We start from the raw sequence: 15,000 nt of genomic DNA, 5'->3' as shown, positions 1-15,000 counted from the left end.
ATTCACAGATAGCGGCCCAACGACTCCCAGAGCCGGTCGTGCGGCGCGCGAGGTCTGCTCTCTTCACAAGAGGCTTTATTAGGGAGTGCTAAGGCAAGGTTCTGTGCCCTCCACCCTCATCGCAACACCCATGGGAGCCTCCGGTCGTCAATAGACCGCCGCACCGGCCTCTGACTGACTCTCAGAATGGACGGAAAGAGCCGGGTAAGCCTTTCAAAAGATTCGACCACGTGCCGAAAACTTTAGACTTCCGTGAGCTCTCCGGCTTGCACCGAGACCCGAAGTCGACGTGCGAAGCACCACGGGACCCCTTTCGCCTGCAGGTCCCGAGCCGCCTTTATTTGCTGTTACGAGCATCGTGTGCCCCATACCTGCGTGACGAGCACCGCAGGGCGGCAGAGCCATCGCACTTGGCCGGGTGGCAGAGGAGGACCCGACTATTCACAGATAGCGGCCCAACGACTCCCAGAGCCGGTCGTGCGGCGCGCGAGGTCTGCTCTCTTCACAAGAGGCTTTATTAGGGAGTGCTAAGGCAAGGTTCTGTGCCCTCCACCCTCATCGCAACACCCATGGGAGCCTCCGGTCGTCAATAGACCGCCGCACCGGCCTCTGACTGACTCTCAGAATGGACGGAAAGAGCCGGGTAAGCCTTTCAAAAGATTCGACCACGTGCCGAAAACTTTAGACTTCCGTGAGCTCTCCGGCTTGCACCGAGACCCGAAGTCGACGTGCGAAGCACCACGGGACCCCTTTCGCCTGCAGGTCCCGAGCCGCCTTTATTTGCTGTTACGAGCATCGTGTGCCCCATACCTGCGTGACGAGCACCGCAGGGCGGCAGAGCCATCGCACTTGGCCGGGTGGCAGAGGAGGACCCGACTATTCACAGATAGCGGCCCAACGACTCCCAGAGCCGGTCGTGCGGCGCGCGAGGTCTGCTCTCTTCACAAGAGGCTTTATTAGGGAGTGCTAAGGCAAGGTTCTGTGCCCTCCACCCTCATCGCAACACCCATGGGAGCCTCCGGTCGTCAATAGACCGCCGCACCGGCCTCTGACTGACTCTCAGAATGGACGGAAAGAGCCGGGTAAGCCTTTCAAAAGATTCGACCACGTGCCGAAAACTTTAGACTTCCGTGAGCTCTCCGGCTTGCACCGAGACCCGAAGTCGACGTGCGAAGCACCACGGGACCCCTTTCGCCTGCAGGTCCCGAGCCGCCTTTATTTGCTGTTACGAGCATCGTGTGCCCCATACCTGCGTGACGAGCACCGCAGGGCGGCAGAGCCATCGCACTTGGCCGGGTGGCAGAGGAGGACCAGACTATTCACAGATAGCGGCCCAACGACTCCCAGAGCCGGTCGTGCGGCGCGCGAGGTCTGCTCTCTTCACAAGAGGCTTTATTAGGGAGTGCTAAGGCAAGGTTCTGTGCCCTCCACCCTCATCGCAACACCCATGGGAGCCTCCGGTCGTCAATAGACCGCCGCACCGGCCTCTGACTGACTCTCAGAATGGACGGAAAGAGCCGGGTAAGCCTTTCAAAAGATTCGACCACGTGCCGAAAACTTTAGACTTCCGTGAGCTCTCCGGCTTGCACCGAGACCCGAAGTCGACGTGCGAAGCACCACGGGACCCCTTTCGCCTGCAGGTCCCGAGCCGCCTTTATTTGCTGTTACGAGCATCGTGTGCCCCATACCTGCGTGACGAGCACCGCAGGGCGGCAGAGCCATCGCACTTGGCCGGGTGGCAGAGGAGGACCCGACTATTCACAGATAGCGGCCCAACGACTCCCAGAGCCGGTCGTGCGGCGCGCGAGGTCTGCTCTCTTCACAAGAGGCTTTATTAGGGAGTGCTAAGGCAAGGTTCTGTGCCCTCCACCCTCATCGCAACACCCATGGGAGCCTCCGGTCGTCAATAGACCGCCGCACCGGCCTCTGACTGACTCTCAGAATGGACGGAAAGAGCCGGGTAAGCCTTTCAAAAGATTCGACCACGTGCCGAAAACTTTAGACTTCCGTGAGCTCTCCGGCTTGCACCGAGACCCGAAGTCGACGTGCTAAGCACCACGGGACCCCTTTCGCCTGCAGGTCCCGAGCCGCCTTTATTTGCTGTTACGAGCATCGTGTGCCCCATACCTGCGTGACGAGCACCGCAGGGCGGCAGAGCCATCGCACTTGGCCGGGTGGCAGAGGAGGACCAGACTATTCACAGATAGCGGCCCAACGACTCCCAGAGCCGGTCGTGCGGCGCGCGAGGTCTGCTCTCATCACAAGAGGCTTTAGGGAGTGCTCAGGCAAGGGTCAGCCCGCAGCCTTCCTGGCAACACCCAGGGGAACCAGGCCACTCGCGTCTCTCGCCTTCATTTTCGACACGAGCGCCTGCGGAGGGCCACCACCCCCTCCGATTGTCAAGAGACCTCCGCACCGGCCTCTGACTTACTCTCAGAATGGACGGAAAGAGCCGGGTAAGCCTTTGAAAAGATTCGACCACGTGCCGAAAACTTTAGACTTCCGTGAGCTCTCCGGCTTGCACCGAGACCCGAAGTCGACGTGCTTAGCACCACGGGACCCCTTTCGCCTGCAGGTCCCGAGCCGCCTTTTATTTTTGTTACGAGTATCGTGTTCCCCAAACCTGGGTGACGAGCACCGCAGGGCGGCAGAGCCATCGCGCTTGTCCGGGTGGCAGAGGAGGACCAGACTATTCACAAATAGCGGCCCAACGACTCCCAGAGCCGGTCGTGCGGCAGGCGAGGTCTGCTCTCATCACAAGAGGCTTTAGGGAGTGCTCAGGCAACGGTCAGCCCGCAGCCTTCTTGGCAACACCCAAGGGAACCAGGCCACTCGCGTCTCTCGCCTTCATTTTGGACACGAGCGCCTGTGGAGGGACGGCCGGAGTCAACGTGGGGTTTGCCCGCCCTCCAATAGTGTCAAAAGACCGCCGCACAAGTCTCTGACTGACTCTTAGAACAGACAGAAAGAGTTTGTCAAATCTGTCAAAAAATTGACAAAGTGTCAAAAATTCGACTTCCAAGAGCTCTCCGGCATGCACTCATACCTGTCATTAAAGTGCTATGCCCGTGGAACCGTTTTTCGGATGCCTTTCAGAACGGTCCCGCGCCGCCATTTTGTTCTAAAAATCGTGTTCCCATATATCTCCGGGTACCCCGCCAACCTCACTGCGGAAAAACTACAAGTGGCACTGAATGGGTCTGAATTCCAAATTTGACTGCATCGGTCTGGAACTCGGTCCGGTCAAAACCGTTTGGATTTTTCTCGGTCCGGACTTCCGCGACAGACAAAGTTAAAGTTTTCGGGCTGCAGGCACAAAACGACAGCTGGCCATTTGCCGGGCTCAATTCACCCAATTCCTCCGGCACTTCGGAGCACATGTTCGGTGTAAGTTTGCGAATCTTTCCCGATGCTGCAGCATTTTCCTCCGCTGACACTTAGAATATTTTTCACACTTTGCTGAAAATTTTTCTAAGTGTTTTTTTCCAAGTTTTCCTGGTTACTGATTTCTTCTTTTTAAACATTTTTCTAAGTTTTTCTGGTTACTGATTTCTTCTTTTTAAACATTTTTCGCAGTTTGTCTGGTTACTGATTTCTTCTTTTTAAACATTTTTCGCCGTTTTTCTGGTTACTGATTTCTTCTTTTTAAACATTTTTCGCCGTTTTTCTGGTTACTGATTTCTTCTTTTTAAACATTTTTCTAAGTTTTTCTGGTTACTCATTTCTTCTTTTTAAACATTTTTCTAAGTTTTTCTGGTTACTGATTTCTTCTTTTTAAACGTTTTTCTGGTTACTCATTTCTTCTTTTTAAACATTTTTCTAAGTTTTTCTGGTTACTCACTTCTTCTTTTTAAACATTTTTCGCCGTTTTTCTGGTTACTGATTTCTTCTTTTTAAACATTTTTCTAAGTTTTTCTGGTTACTCATTTCTTCTTTTTAAACATTTTTCTAAGTTTTTCTGGTTACTCATTTCTTCTTTTTAAACATTTTTCTAAGTTTTTCTGGTTACTGATTTCTTCTTTTTAAACATTTTTCTAAGTTTTTCTGGTTACTGATTTCTTCTTTTTAAACATTTTTCTAAGTTTTCCTGGTTACTCATTTCTTCTTTTTAAACATTTTTCTAAGTTTTCCTGGTTACTCATTTCTTCTTTTTAAACATTTTTCTAAGTTTTCCTGGTTACTGATTTCTTCTTTTTAAACATTTTTCGCAGTTTTTCTGGTTACTGATTTCTTCTTTTTAAACATTTTTTCGCAGTTTGTCTGGTTACTGATTTCTTCTTTTTAAACATTTTTCGCCGTTTTTCTGGTTACTGATTTCTTCTTTTTAAACATTTTTCGCCGTTTTTCTGGTTACTGATTTCTTCTTTTTAAGCATTTTTCTAAGTTTTTCTGGTTACTCATTTCTTCTTTTTAAACATTTTTCTAAGTTTTTCTGGTTACTGATTTCTTCTTTTTAAACATTTTTCTAAGTTTTTCTGGTTACTCATTTCTTCTTTTTAAACATTTTTCTAAGTTTTTCTGGTTACTCACTTCTTCTTTTTAAACATTTTTCTAAGTTTTTCTGGTTACTGATTTCTTCTTTTTAAACATTTTTCGCCGTTTTTCTGGTTACTGATTTCTTCTTTTTAAACATTTTTCTAAGTTTTTCTGGTTACTCATTTCTTCTTTTTAAACATTTTTCTAAGTTTTTCTGGTTACTGATTTCTTCTTTTTAAACATTTTTCTAAGTTTTCCTGGTTACTGATTTCTTCTTTTTAAACATTTTTCGCAGTTTTTCTGGTTACTGATTTCTTCTTTTTAAACATTTTTCTAAGTTTTCCTGGTTACTGATTTCTTCTTTTTAAACATTTTTCGCAGTTTTTCTGGTTACTGATTTCTTCTTTTTAAACATTTTTCTAAGTTTTTCTGGTTACTGATTTCTTCTTTTTAAACATTTTTCTAAGTTTTTCTGGTTACTCACTTCTTCTTTTTAAACATTTTTCTAAGTTTTCCTGGTTACTGATTTCTTCTTTTTAAACATTTTTCGCAGTTTGTCTGGTTACTGATTTCTTCTTTTTAAACATTTTTCGCAGTTTTTCTGGTTACTGATTTCTTCTTTTTAAACATTTTTCTAAGTTTTTCTGGTTACTCACTTCTTCTTTTATAACATTTTTCTAAGTTTTCCTGGTTACTGATTTCTTCTTTTTAAACATTTTTCTAAGTTTTCCTGGTTACTGATTTCTTCTTTTTAAACATTTTTCTAAGTTTTCCTGGTTACTGATTTCTTCTTTTTAAACATTTTTCTAAGTTTTTCTGGTTACTCATTTCTTCTTTTTAAACATTTTTCGCAGTTTTTCTGGTTACTGATTTCTTCTTTTTAAACATTTTCCTAAGTTTTCCTGGTTACTGATTTCTTCTTTTTAAACATTTTTCTAAGTTTTCCTGGTTACTCATTTCTTCTTTTTGATCATTTTTCTAAGTTTTCCTGGTTACTGATTTCTTCGTTTTGAACATTTTTCTAAGTTTTCCTGGTTACTCACTTCTTCTTTTCAAACATTTTTCTTCGTTTTTCTGTTTACTCATTTAGCACTTTCAGGCACTTTCCCATCATTTCCTCGTTCCCGATTTCACCCTTTAAAACGCTTTCGGGCATTTCCCTAAGTTTTGCGGTTCACTCGTTTGGGACTCACTGACACCTTCTCTAGCTTCCCTGCTCACTTTTTTCGTACTGTTGAGAAAATTCGAACCCTTTCCTTAACTATGCCGGTTACTGACTTCACCGCTTCAGACCCTTGTCCCCGTAATGAAAGATACCATTTCCCACCGTGGGAAATGCACGAAAATCGGACTGAACACGGGGGAGGCTCCCCCCTCGAAGGCGAGACCGTCGGCAGAACCGCCGGGTCAAACCCGGCCGAGCTACCCGGCTTACAAGTCTCAAAGTCGGTATGAGCAGTCACGTCCACCCCCATTCCCTTTTGGACCACTTCCCACGGTTCCAAATGCATGAAAATCGGCCTGTACACGGGGGAGGCACCCGCCTCGAAGACGAGACCGTCGGCAGAACCGCCGGGTCAAACCCGGCTGAGCTACCCGGCTCGGAAGCGCCAAAGTCGGGTTGAGCAGTCACATTCACTCCCATCGACGTTTGGACCACTTCCCACGGTTCGAAATGCACGGAAATCGGCCTGTACACGGGGGAGGCACCCGCCTCGAAGAGGAGACTGTCGGCAGAACCGCCGGGTCAAACCCGGCTGTGCTAACCGGCTCGGAAGCGCCAAAGTCGGGTTGAGCAGTCACATTCACTCCCATCCCCTTTTGGGCAACTTCCCACGGTTGGAAATGCATGGAAATCGGACTGAACACGGGGGAGGCTCCCCCCTCGAAGGCGAGACCGTCGGCAGAACCGCAGGATCAAACCCGGCTGAGCTACCCGGCTTACAAGTCTCAAAGTCGGTATGAGCAGACACGTCCACCCCCATTCCCTTTTGGACCACTTCCCACGGTTCGAAATGCATGAAAATCGGCCTGTATACGGGGGAGGCACCCGCCTCGAAGACGAGACCGTCGGCAGACCCGCCGGGTCAAACCCGGCTGAGCTACCCGGCTCGGAAGCGCCAAAGTCGGGTTGAGCAGTCACATTCACTCCCATCCCCTTTTGGACCACTTCCCACGGTTCGAAATGCACGAAAATCGGCCTGTACACGGGGGAGGCACCCGCCTCGAAGACGAGACCGTCGGCAGAACCGCCGGAACAAACCCGGCTGAGCTACCCGGCTTACAAGTCTCAAAGTCGGTATGAGCAGACACGTCCACCCCCATTCCCTTTTGGACCACTTCCCACGGTTCGAAATGCATGAAAATCGGCCTGTATACGGGGGAGGCACCCGCCTCGAAGACGAGACCGTCGGCAGACCCGCCGGGTCAAACCCGGCTGAGCTACCCGGCTCGGAAGCGCCAAAGTCGGGTTGAGCAGTCACATTCACTCCCATCCCCTTTTGAACCTCTTCCCACCGTTGGAAATGCACGAAAATCGGCCTGTACACGGGGGAGGCTCCCCCCTCGAAGGCGAGACCGTCGGCAGAACCGCCGGGTCAAACCCGGCTGAGCTACCCGGCTTACAAGTCTCGAAGTCGGGTTGAGCAGTCACATTCACTCCCATCGACTTTTGGGCAACTTCCCACCGTTGCAAATGCATGAAAATCGGCCTGTACACGGGGGAGGCACCCGCCTCGAAGTCGAGACCGTCGGCAGAACCGCCGGGTCCAACCCGGCTGAGCTACCCGGCTTACAAGTCTCAAAGCCGGGTTGGGCAGTCACGTTCACCCCCATTCCCTTTTGGATCACTTCCCACGGTTCGAAATGCACGAAAACCGGCCTGTACACGGGGGAGGGTCCGCCCTCGAAGGCGAGACCGTCGGCAGAACCGCCGGGTCAAACCTGGCTGAGCTACCCGGCTTACAAGTCTCAAAGTCGGGTTGAGCAGTCACGTTCACTCCCATCGACTTTTAGACCACTTCCCACGGTTCGAAATGCACGAAAATCGGCCTGTACACGGGGGAGGCACCCGCCTCGAAGACGAGACCGTCGGCAGAACCGCCGGGTCAAACCCGGCCGAGCTACCCGGGTTAGAAGCCTCAGAGTCGGGTTGAGCAGTCACGTTCACTCCCATCGACTTTTAGACCACTTCCCACGGTTGGAAATGCACGAAAATCGGCCTGTACACGGGGGTGGCATCCGCCTCGAAGACGAGACCGTCGGCAGAACCGCCGGGTCAAACCCGGCTGAGCTACCCGGCTTACAAGTCTCAAAGTCGGGTTGAGCAGTCACATTCACTCCCATCGACTTTTGGGCAACTTCCCACGGTTCGAAATGCACAAGATTCGGCCTGAACACGGGGGACGCTCCCCCCTCGAAGGCGAGACCGTCGGCAGACCCGCCGGGTCAAACCCGGCTGAGCTACCCGGCTCGGAAGCGCCAAAGTCGGTATGAGCAGTCACGTTCACTCCCATCCCCTTTTGGACCGCTTCCCACGGTACGAAATGCATGAAAATCGGCCTGTACACGGGGGAGGCACCCGCCTCGAAGACGAGACCGTCGGCAGAACCGCCGGGTCAAACCCGGCTGAGCTACCCGGCTTACAAGTCTCAAAGTCGGGTTGAGCAGTCACATTCACTCCCATCGACTTTTGGGCAACTTCCCACGGTTCGAAATGCACAAAATTCGGCCTGAACACGGGGGACGCTCCCCCCTCGAAGGCGAGACCGTCGGCAGAACCGCCGGGTCAAACCCGGCTGAGCTACCCGGCTTAAAAGTCTCAAAGTCGGTATGAGCAGTCACATTCACCCCCATTCCCTTTTGGACCACTTCCCACGGTTGGAAATGCATGAAAATCGGCCTGGACACGGGGGAGGCTCCCCCCTCGATGACGAGACCGTCGGCAGAACCGCCGGAACAAACCCGGCTGAGCTACCCGGCTTACAAGTCTCAAAGTCGGTATGAGCAGACACGTCCACCCCCATTCCCTTTTGGACCACTTCCCACCGTTGGAAATGCACGAAAATCGGCCTGTACACGGGGGAGGCACCGGCCTCGAAGACGAGACCGTCGGCAGAACCGCCGGATCAAACCCGGCCGAGCTACCCGGGTTAGAAGCCTCAGAGTCGGGTTGAGCAGTCACATTCACTCCCATCCCCTTTTGAACCTCTTCCCACCGTTGGAAATGCACGAAAATCGGCCTGTACACGGGGGAGGCTCCCCCCTCGAAGGCGAGACCGTCGGCAGAACCGCCGGGTCAAACCCGGCTGAGCTACCCGGCTTAAAAGTCTCAAAGTCGGGTTGAGCAGTCACATTCACTCCCATCGACTTTTGGGCAACTTCCCACCGTTGCAAATGCATGAAAATCGGCCTGTACACGGGGGAGGCTCCGCCCTCGAAGGCGAGACCGACGGCAGAACCGCCGGGTCAAACCCGGCCGGGCTACCCGGGTTAGAAGCCTCAGAGTCGGGTTGAGCAGTCGCATTCACCCCCATCCCCTTTTGAACCTCTTCCCACCGTTGGAAATGCACGAAAATCGGCCTGTACACGGGGGAGGCACCGGCCTCGAAGACGAGACCGTCGGCAGAACCGCCGGATCAAACCCGGCCGAGCTACCCGGGTTAGAAGCCTCAGAGTCGGGTTGAGCAGTCACATTCACTCCCATCCCCTTTTGAACCTCTTCCCACCGTTGGAAATGCACGGAAATCGGCCTGTACACGGGGGAGGCTCCCCCCTCGAAGGCGAGACCGTCGGCAGAACCGCCGGGTCAAACCCGGCTGAGCTACCCGGCTTACAAGTCTCAAAGTCGGTATGAGCAGACACGTCCACCCCCATTCCCTTTTGGACCACTTCCCACCGTTGGAAATGCACGAAAATCGGCCTGTACACGGGGGAGGCACCGGCCTCGAAGACGAGACCGTCGGCAGAACCGCCGGATCAAACCCGGCCGAGCTACCCGGGTTAGAAGCCTCAGAGTCGGGTTGAGCAGTCACATTCACTCCCATCCCCTTTTGAACCTCTTCCCACCGTTGGAAATGCACGAAAATCGGCCTGTACACGGGGGAGGCTCCCCCCTCGAAGGCGAGACCGTCGGCAGAACCGCCGGGTCAAACCCGGCTGAGCTACCCGGCTTAAAAGTCTCAAAGTCGGGTTGAGCAGTCACATTCACTCCCATCGACTTTTGGGCAACTTCCCACCGTTGCAAATGCATGAAAATCGGCCTGTACACGGGGGAGGCTCCGCCCTCGAAGGCGAGACCGACGGCAGAACCGCCGGGTCAAACCCGGCCGGGCTACCCGGCTCGGAAGCGCCAAAGTCGGGTTGAGCAGTCACATTCACCCCCATCCCCTTTTGGGCCACTTCCCACGGTTCGAAATGCATGAAAATCGGCCTGTACACGGGGGACGCTCCCCCCTCGAAGGCGAGGCAGTCGGCAGAACCGCCGGGTCAAACCCGGCTGAGCTACCCGGGTTAGATGCCTCAAAGTCGGGTTGAGCAGTCACATTCACCCCCATCCCCTTTCGGCCCCCTTCCCACGGTTGGAAATGCATGAAAATCGGCCTGTACACGGTGGGCGCTCCCCCCTCGAAGGTGAGACCTTCGGCAGAACCGCCGGGTCAAATCCTGCCGAGCTACCCGCGTTAGAGGTCTCAATGTCGGCTTCAGCAGTCACATTCAATCCCATTCCCGTTTGGACCTCTTCCCGCCGATGGAAATGCACAAAATTCGGCCTGAACACGCGGGGCGCTCCCCCCTCGAAGGCGAGACCGTCGCCAGAACCGCCGGGTCAAATCCGGCTGAGCTACCCGCGTTACAGGTCTCAAAGTCGGGTTGAGCAGTCACGTTCACCCCCATCCCCTTTCGGACCCCTTCCCACGGTTGGAAATGCATGAAAATCGGCCTGTACACGGTGGGCGCTCCCCCCTCGAAGGTGAGACCTTCGGCAGAACCGCCGGGTCAAATCCGGCCGAGCTACCCGCGTTAGAGGTCTCAATGTCGGCTTCAGCAGTCACATTCAATCCCATTCCCGTTTGGACCTCTTCCCGCCGATGGAAATGCACAAAATTCGGCCTGAACACGCGGGACGCTCCCCCCTCGAAGGTGAGACCTTCGGCAGAACCGCCGGGTCAAATCCGGCCGAGCTACCCGCGTTAGAGGTCTCAATGTCGGCTTCAGCAGTCACATTCAATCCCATTCCCGTTTGGACCTCTTCCCGCCGATGGAAATGCACAAAATTCGGCCTGAACACGCGGGACGCTCCCCCCTCGAAGGCGAGACCGTCGCCAGAACCGCCGGGTCAAATCCGGCTGAGCTACCCGCGTTACAGGTCTCAAAGTCGGGTTGAGCAGTCACGTTCACCCCCCATCCCCTTTCGGACCCCTTCCCACGGTTGGAAATGCATGAAAATCGGCCTGTACACGGTGGGCGCTCCCCCCTCGAAGGTGAGACCTTCGGCAGAACCGCCGGGTCAAATCCGGCCGAGCTACCCGCGTTAGAGGTCTCAATGTCGGCTTCAGCAGTCACATTCAATCCCATTCCCGTTTGGACCTCTTCCCGCCGATGGAAATGCACAAAATTCGGCCTGAACACGCGGGACGCTCCCCCCTCGAAGGTGAGACCTTCGGCAGAACCGCCGGGTCAAATCCGGCCGAGCTACCCGCGTTAGAGGTCTCAATGTCGGCTTCAGCAGTCACATTCAATCCCATTCCCGTTTGGACCTCTTCCCGCCGATGGAAATGCACAAAATTCGGCCTGAACACGCGGGACGCTCCCCCCTCGAAGGCGAGACCGTCGCCAGAACCGCCGGGTCAAATCCGGCTGAGCTACCCGCGTTAGAGGTCTCAAAGTCGGGTTGAGCAGTCACGTTCACCCCCATCCCCTTTCGGACCCCTTCCCACGGTTGGAAATGCATGAAAATCGGCCTGTACACGGTGGGCGCTCCCCCCTCGAAGCTGAGACCTTCGGCAGAACCGCCGGGTCAAATCCGGCCGAGCTACCCGCGTTAGAGGTCTCAATGTCGGCTTCAGCAGTCACATTCAATCCCATTCCCGTTTGGACCTCTTCCCGCCGATGGAAATGCACAAAACTCGGCCTGAACACGCGGGACGCTCCCCCCTCGAAGGTGAGACCTTCGGCAGAACCGCCGGGTCAAATCCGGCCGAGCTACCCGCGTTAGAGGTCTCAATGTCGGCTTCAGCAGTCACATTCAATCCCATTCCCGTTTGGACCTCTTCCCGCCGATGGAAATGCACAAAATTCGGCCTGAACACGCGGGACGCTCCCCCCTCGAAGGCGAGACCGTCGCCAGAACCGCCGGGTCAAATCCGGCCGAGCTACCCCGCGTTAGAGGTCTCAATGTCGGCTTCAGCAGTCACATTCAATCCCATTCCCTTTTGGAACACTTCCCGCCGTTAACAATGCACGATATTCGGCCTGAACACGCGGGACGCTCCCCCCTCGAAGGTGAGACCTTCGGCAGAACCGCCGGGTCAAATCCGGCCGAGCTACCCGCGTTAGAGGTCTCAATGTCGGCTTCAGCAGTCACATTCAATCCCATTCCCGTTTGGACCTCTTCCCGCCGATGGAAATGCACAAAATTCGGCCTGAACACGCGGGACGCTCCCCCCTCGAAGGCGAGACCGTCGCCAGAACCGCCGGGTCAAATCCGGCCGAGCTACCCGCGTTAGAGGTCTCAATGTCGGCTTCAGCAGTCACATTCAATCCCATTCACGTTTGGAACACTTCCCGCCGTTAACAATGCACGATATTCGGCCTGAACACGCGGGACGCTCCCCCCTCGAAGGTGAGACCTTCGGCAGAACCGCCGGGTCAAATCCTGCCGAGCTACCCGCGTTAGAGGTCTCAATGTCGGCTTCAGCAGTCACATTCAATCCCATTCCCGTTTGGACCTCTTCCCGCCGATGGAAATGCACAAAATTCGGCCTGAACACGCGGGGCGCTCCCCCTCGAAGGCGAGACCGTCGCCAGAACCGCCGGGTCAAATCCGGCTGAGCTACCCGCGTTACAGGTCTCAAAGTCGGCTTCAGCAGTCACATTCAATCCCATTCCCTTTTGGAACACTTCCCGCCGTTAACAATGCACGATATTCGGACTGAACACGGGGGCCGGTCCGCCCTCGAAGTCAACACCGTCCGCAGAACCGCCGGGGCAAATCCGGCTGAGCTACCCCGCCCCCGAACACTCAAAGTCCCTCTGAAGCCTTGCATTCGCCTCCTTGGAAAATTGACGTCAAACATTACCAAAATCGGGGGCACGAGCACTAAAGCTAAGTCTCACCCTTTCCCTATCCCTAACCAGGAACCGAACGCCCACCCTCAGCCTCACACCAACGCCGGTGCCACTCCAGACAGACACACCCTTCAAAACCACACCCATCCGGCCATGCAACTCAAAAAGGGTCCAAATTCAGAAACACCCCCTTCAAAAGGCACTCCATCCTCGGCCACACCACCGGGACATGCTCCCCTCGGCGATAATTAAGCCCCCACCACTATTTGAAGCCAACCGCAGCCGCAACTCGAACGGAGAAATCAGTAACCAATTCAAAATGCGCTTGGTTACTGATTTCTACTGAGCCGAAAAAATTCTAAGTGTCGGTGGTTACTGATTTATACCAACCCGAAAAAATTCTAAGTGTCAGTGGTTACTGATTTATACCAACCCGAAAATATTCTAAGTGTCAGTGGTTACTGATTTATACCAACCCGAAAAAATTCTAAGTGTCAGTGGTTACTGATTTATACCAAGTCGAAAAAATTCTAAGTGTCAGTGGTTACTGATTTATACCAACCCGAAAATATTCTAAGTGTCAGTGGTTACTGATTTATACCAACTCGAAAAAATTCTAAGTGTCAGTGGTTACTGATTTATACCGACCCGAAAAAATTCTAAGTGTCAGTGGTTACTGATTTATACCAACTCGAAAATATTCTAAGTGTCGGTGGTTACTGATTTATACCAACCCGAAAAAATTCTAAGTGTCAGTGGTTACTGATTTATACCAACTCGAAAAAATTCTAAGTGTCGGTGGTTACTGATTTATACCAACTCGAAAATATTCTAAGTGTCGGTGGTTACTGATTTATACCTACCCGAAAATATTCTAAGTGTCAGTGGTTACTGATTTATACCAAGTCGAAAATATTCTAAGTGTCAGTGGTTACTGATTTATACCAACTCGAAAAAATTCTAAGTGTCAGTGGTTACTGATTTATACCAACTCGAAAATATTCTAAGTGTCGGTGGTTACTGATTTATACCAACCCGAAAATATTCTAAGTGTCAGTGGTTACTGATTTATACCAACTCGAAAAAATTCTAAGTGTCGGTGGTTACTGATTTATACCAACTCGAAAATATTCTAAGTGTCGGTGGTTACTGATTTATACCAACCCGAAAATATTCTAAGTGTCAGTGGTTACTGATTTATACCAAGTCGAAAATATTCTAAGTGTCAGTGGTTACTGATTTATACCAACTCGAAAATATTCTAAGTGTCGGTGGTTACTGATTTATACCAACCCGAAAATATTCTAAGTGTCAGTGGTTACTGATTTATACCAACTCGAAAAAATTCTAAGTGTCAGTGGTTACTGATTTATACCAACTCGAAAATATTCTAAGTGTCGGTGGTTACTGATTTATACCAACCCGAAAATATTCTAAGTGTCAGTGGTTACTGATTTGTACCGACCCGAAAAAATTCTAAGTGTCAGTGGTTACTGATTTATACCAACCCGAAAATATTCTAAGTGTCGGTGGTTACTGATTTATACCAACCCGAAAATATTCTAAGTGTCAGTGGTTACTGATTTATACCAACTCGAAAAAATTCTAAGTGTCAGTGGTTACTGATTTATACCAACTCGAAAATATTCTAAGTGTCGGTGGTTACTGATTTATACCAACCCGAAAATATTCTAAGTGTCAGTGGTTACTGATTTGTACCGACCCGAAAAAATTCTAAGTGTCAGTGGTTACTGATTTATACCAACCCGAAAATATTCTAAGTGTCAGTGGTTACTGATTTGTACCGACCCGAAAAAAATTCTAAGTGTCGCTGGTAACTCAGTAACTGACCTCCTAGAAAAGTGAAGAGGAGGTGAGAAGGAAAAAAAAAAAAAGTCCCCTGCCGCTTGCCGTGCACCCATGGCCAGTGGGTGGACACGACCCACACCCGTCACAACGGTCTGACGGCATCACGTCACTGCTCCTGGCCAGGGAGCAGCACGGATGACCGCCAGGCGCCGGCATGCCGAGGTGGTGCGGCAAGAAGAGCGTAGGAGGAACACCGACCGACCAACTCCCCCTGCCCACCACACCCGGGCACACCGGTCTGACGGCATCGCGTGACTGCTCCTGGCCAGGGGAGCAGCACGGATGACCGCCAGGCGCCGGCATGCCGAGGTGGTGGGGCAAGAAGAGCGTAGGAGGAACACCGACCGACCAACTCCCCCTGCCCAC

The sequence above is a fragment of the Chiloscyllium punctatum genome, unplaced genomic scaffold (assembly GCF_047496795.1).
Source record: "Chiloscyllium punctatum isolate Juve2018m unplaced genomic scaffold, sChiPun1.3 scaffold_955, whole genome shotgun sequence".
Classification (NCBI taxonomy): domain Eukaryota; kingdom Metazoa; phylum Chordata; class Chondrichthyes; order Orectolobiformes; family Hemiscylliidae; genus Chiloscyllium; species Chiloscyllium punctatum.
This window is presented reverse-complemented; position numbering follows the sequence as displayed.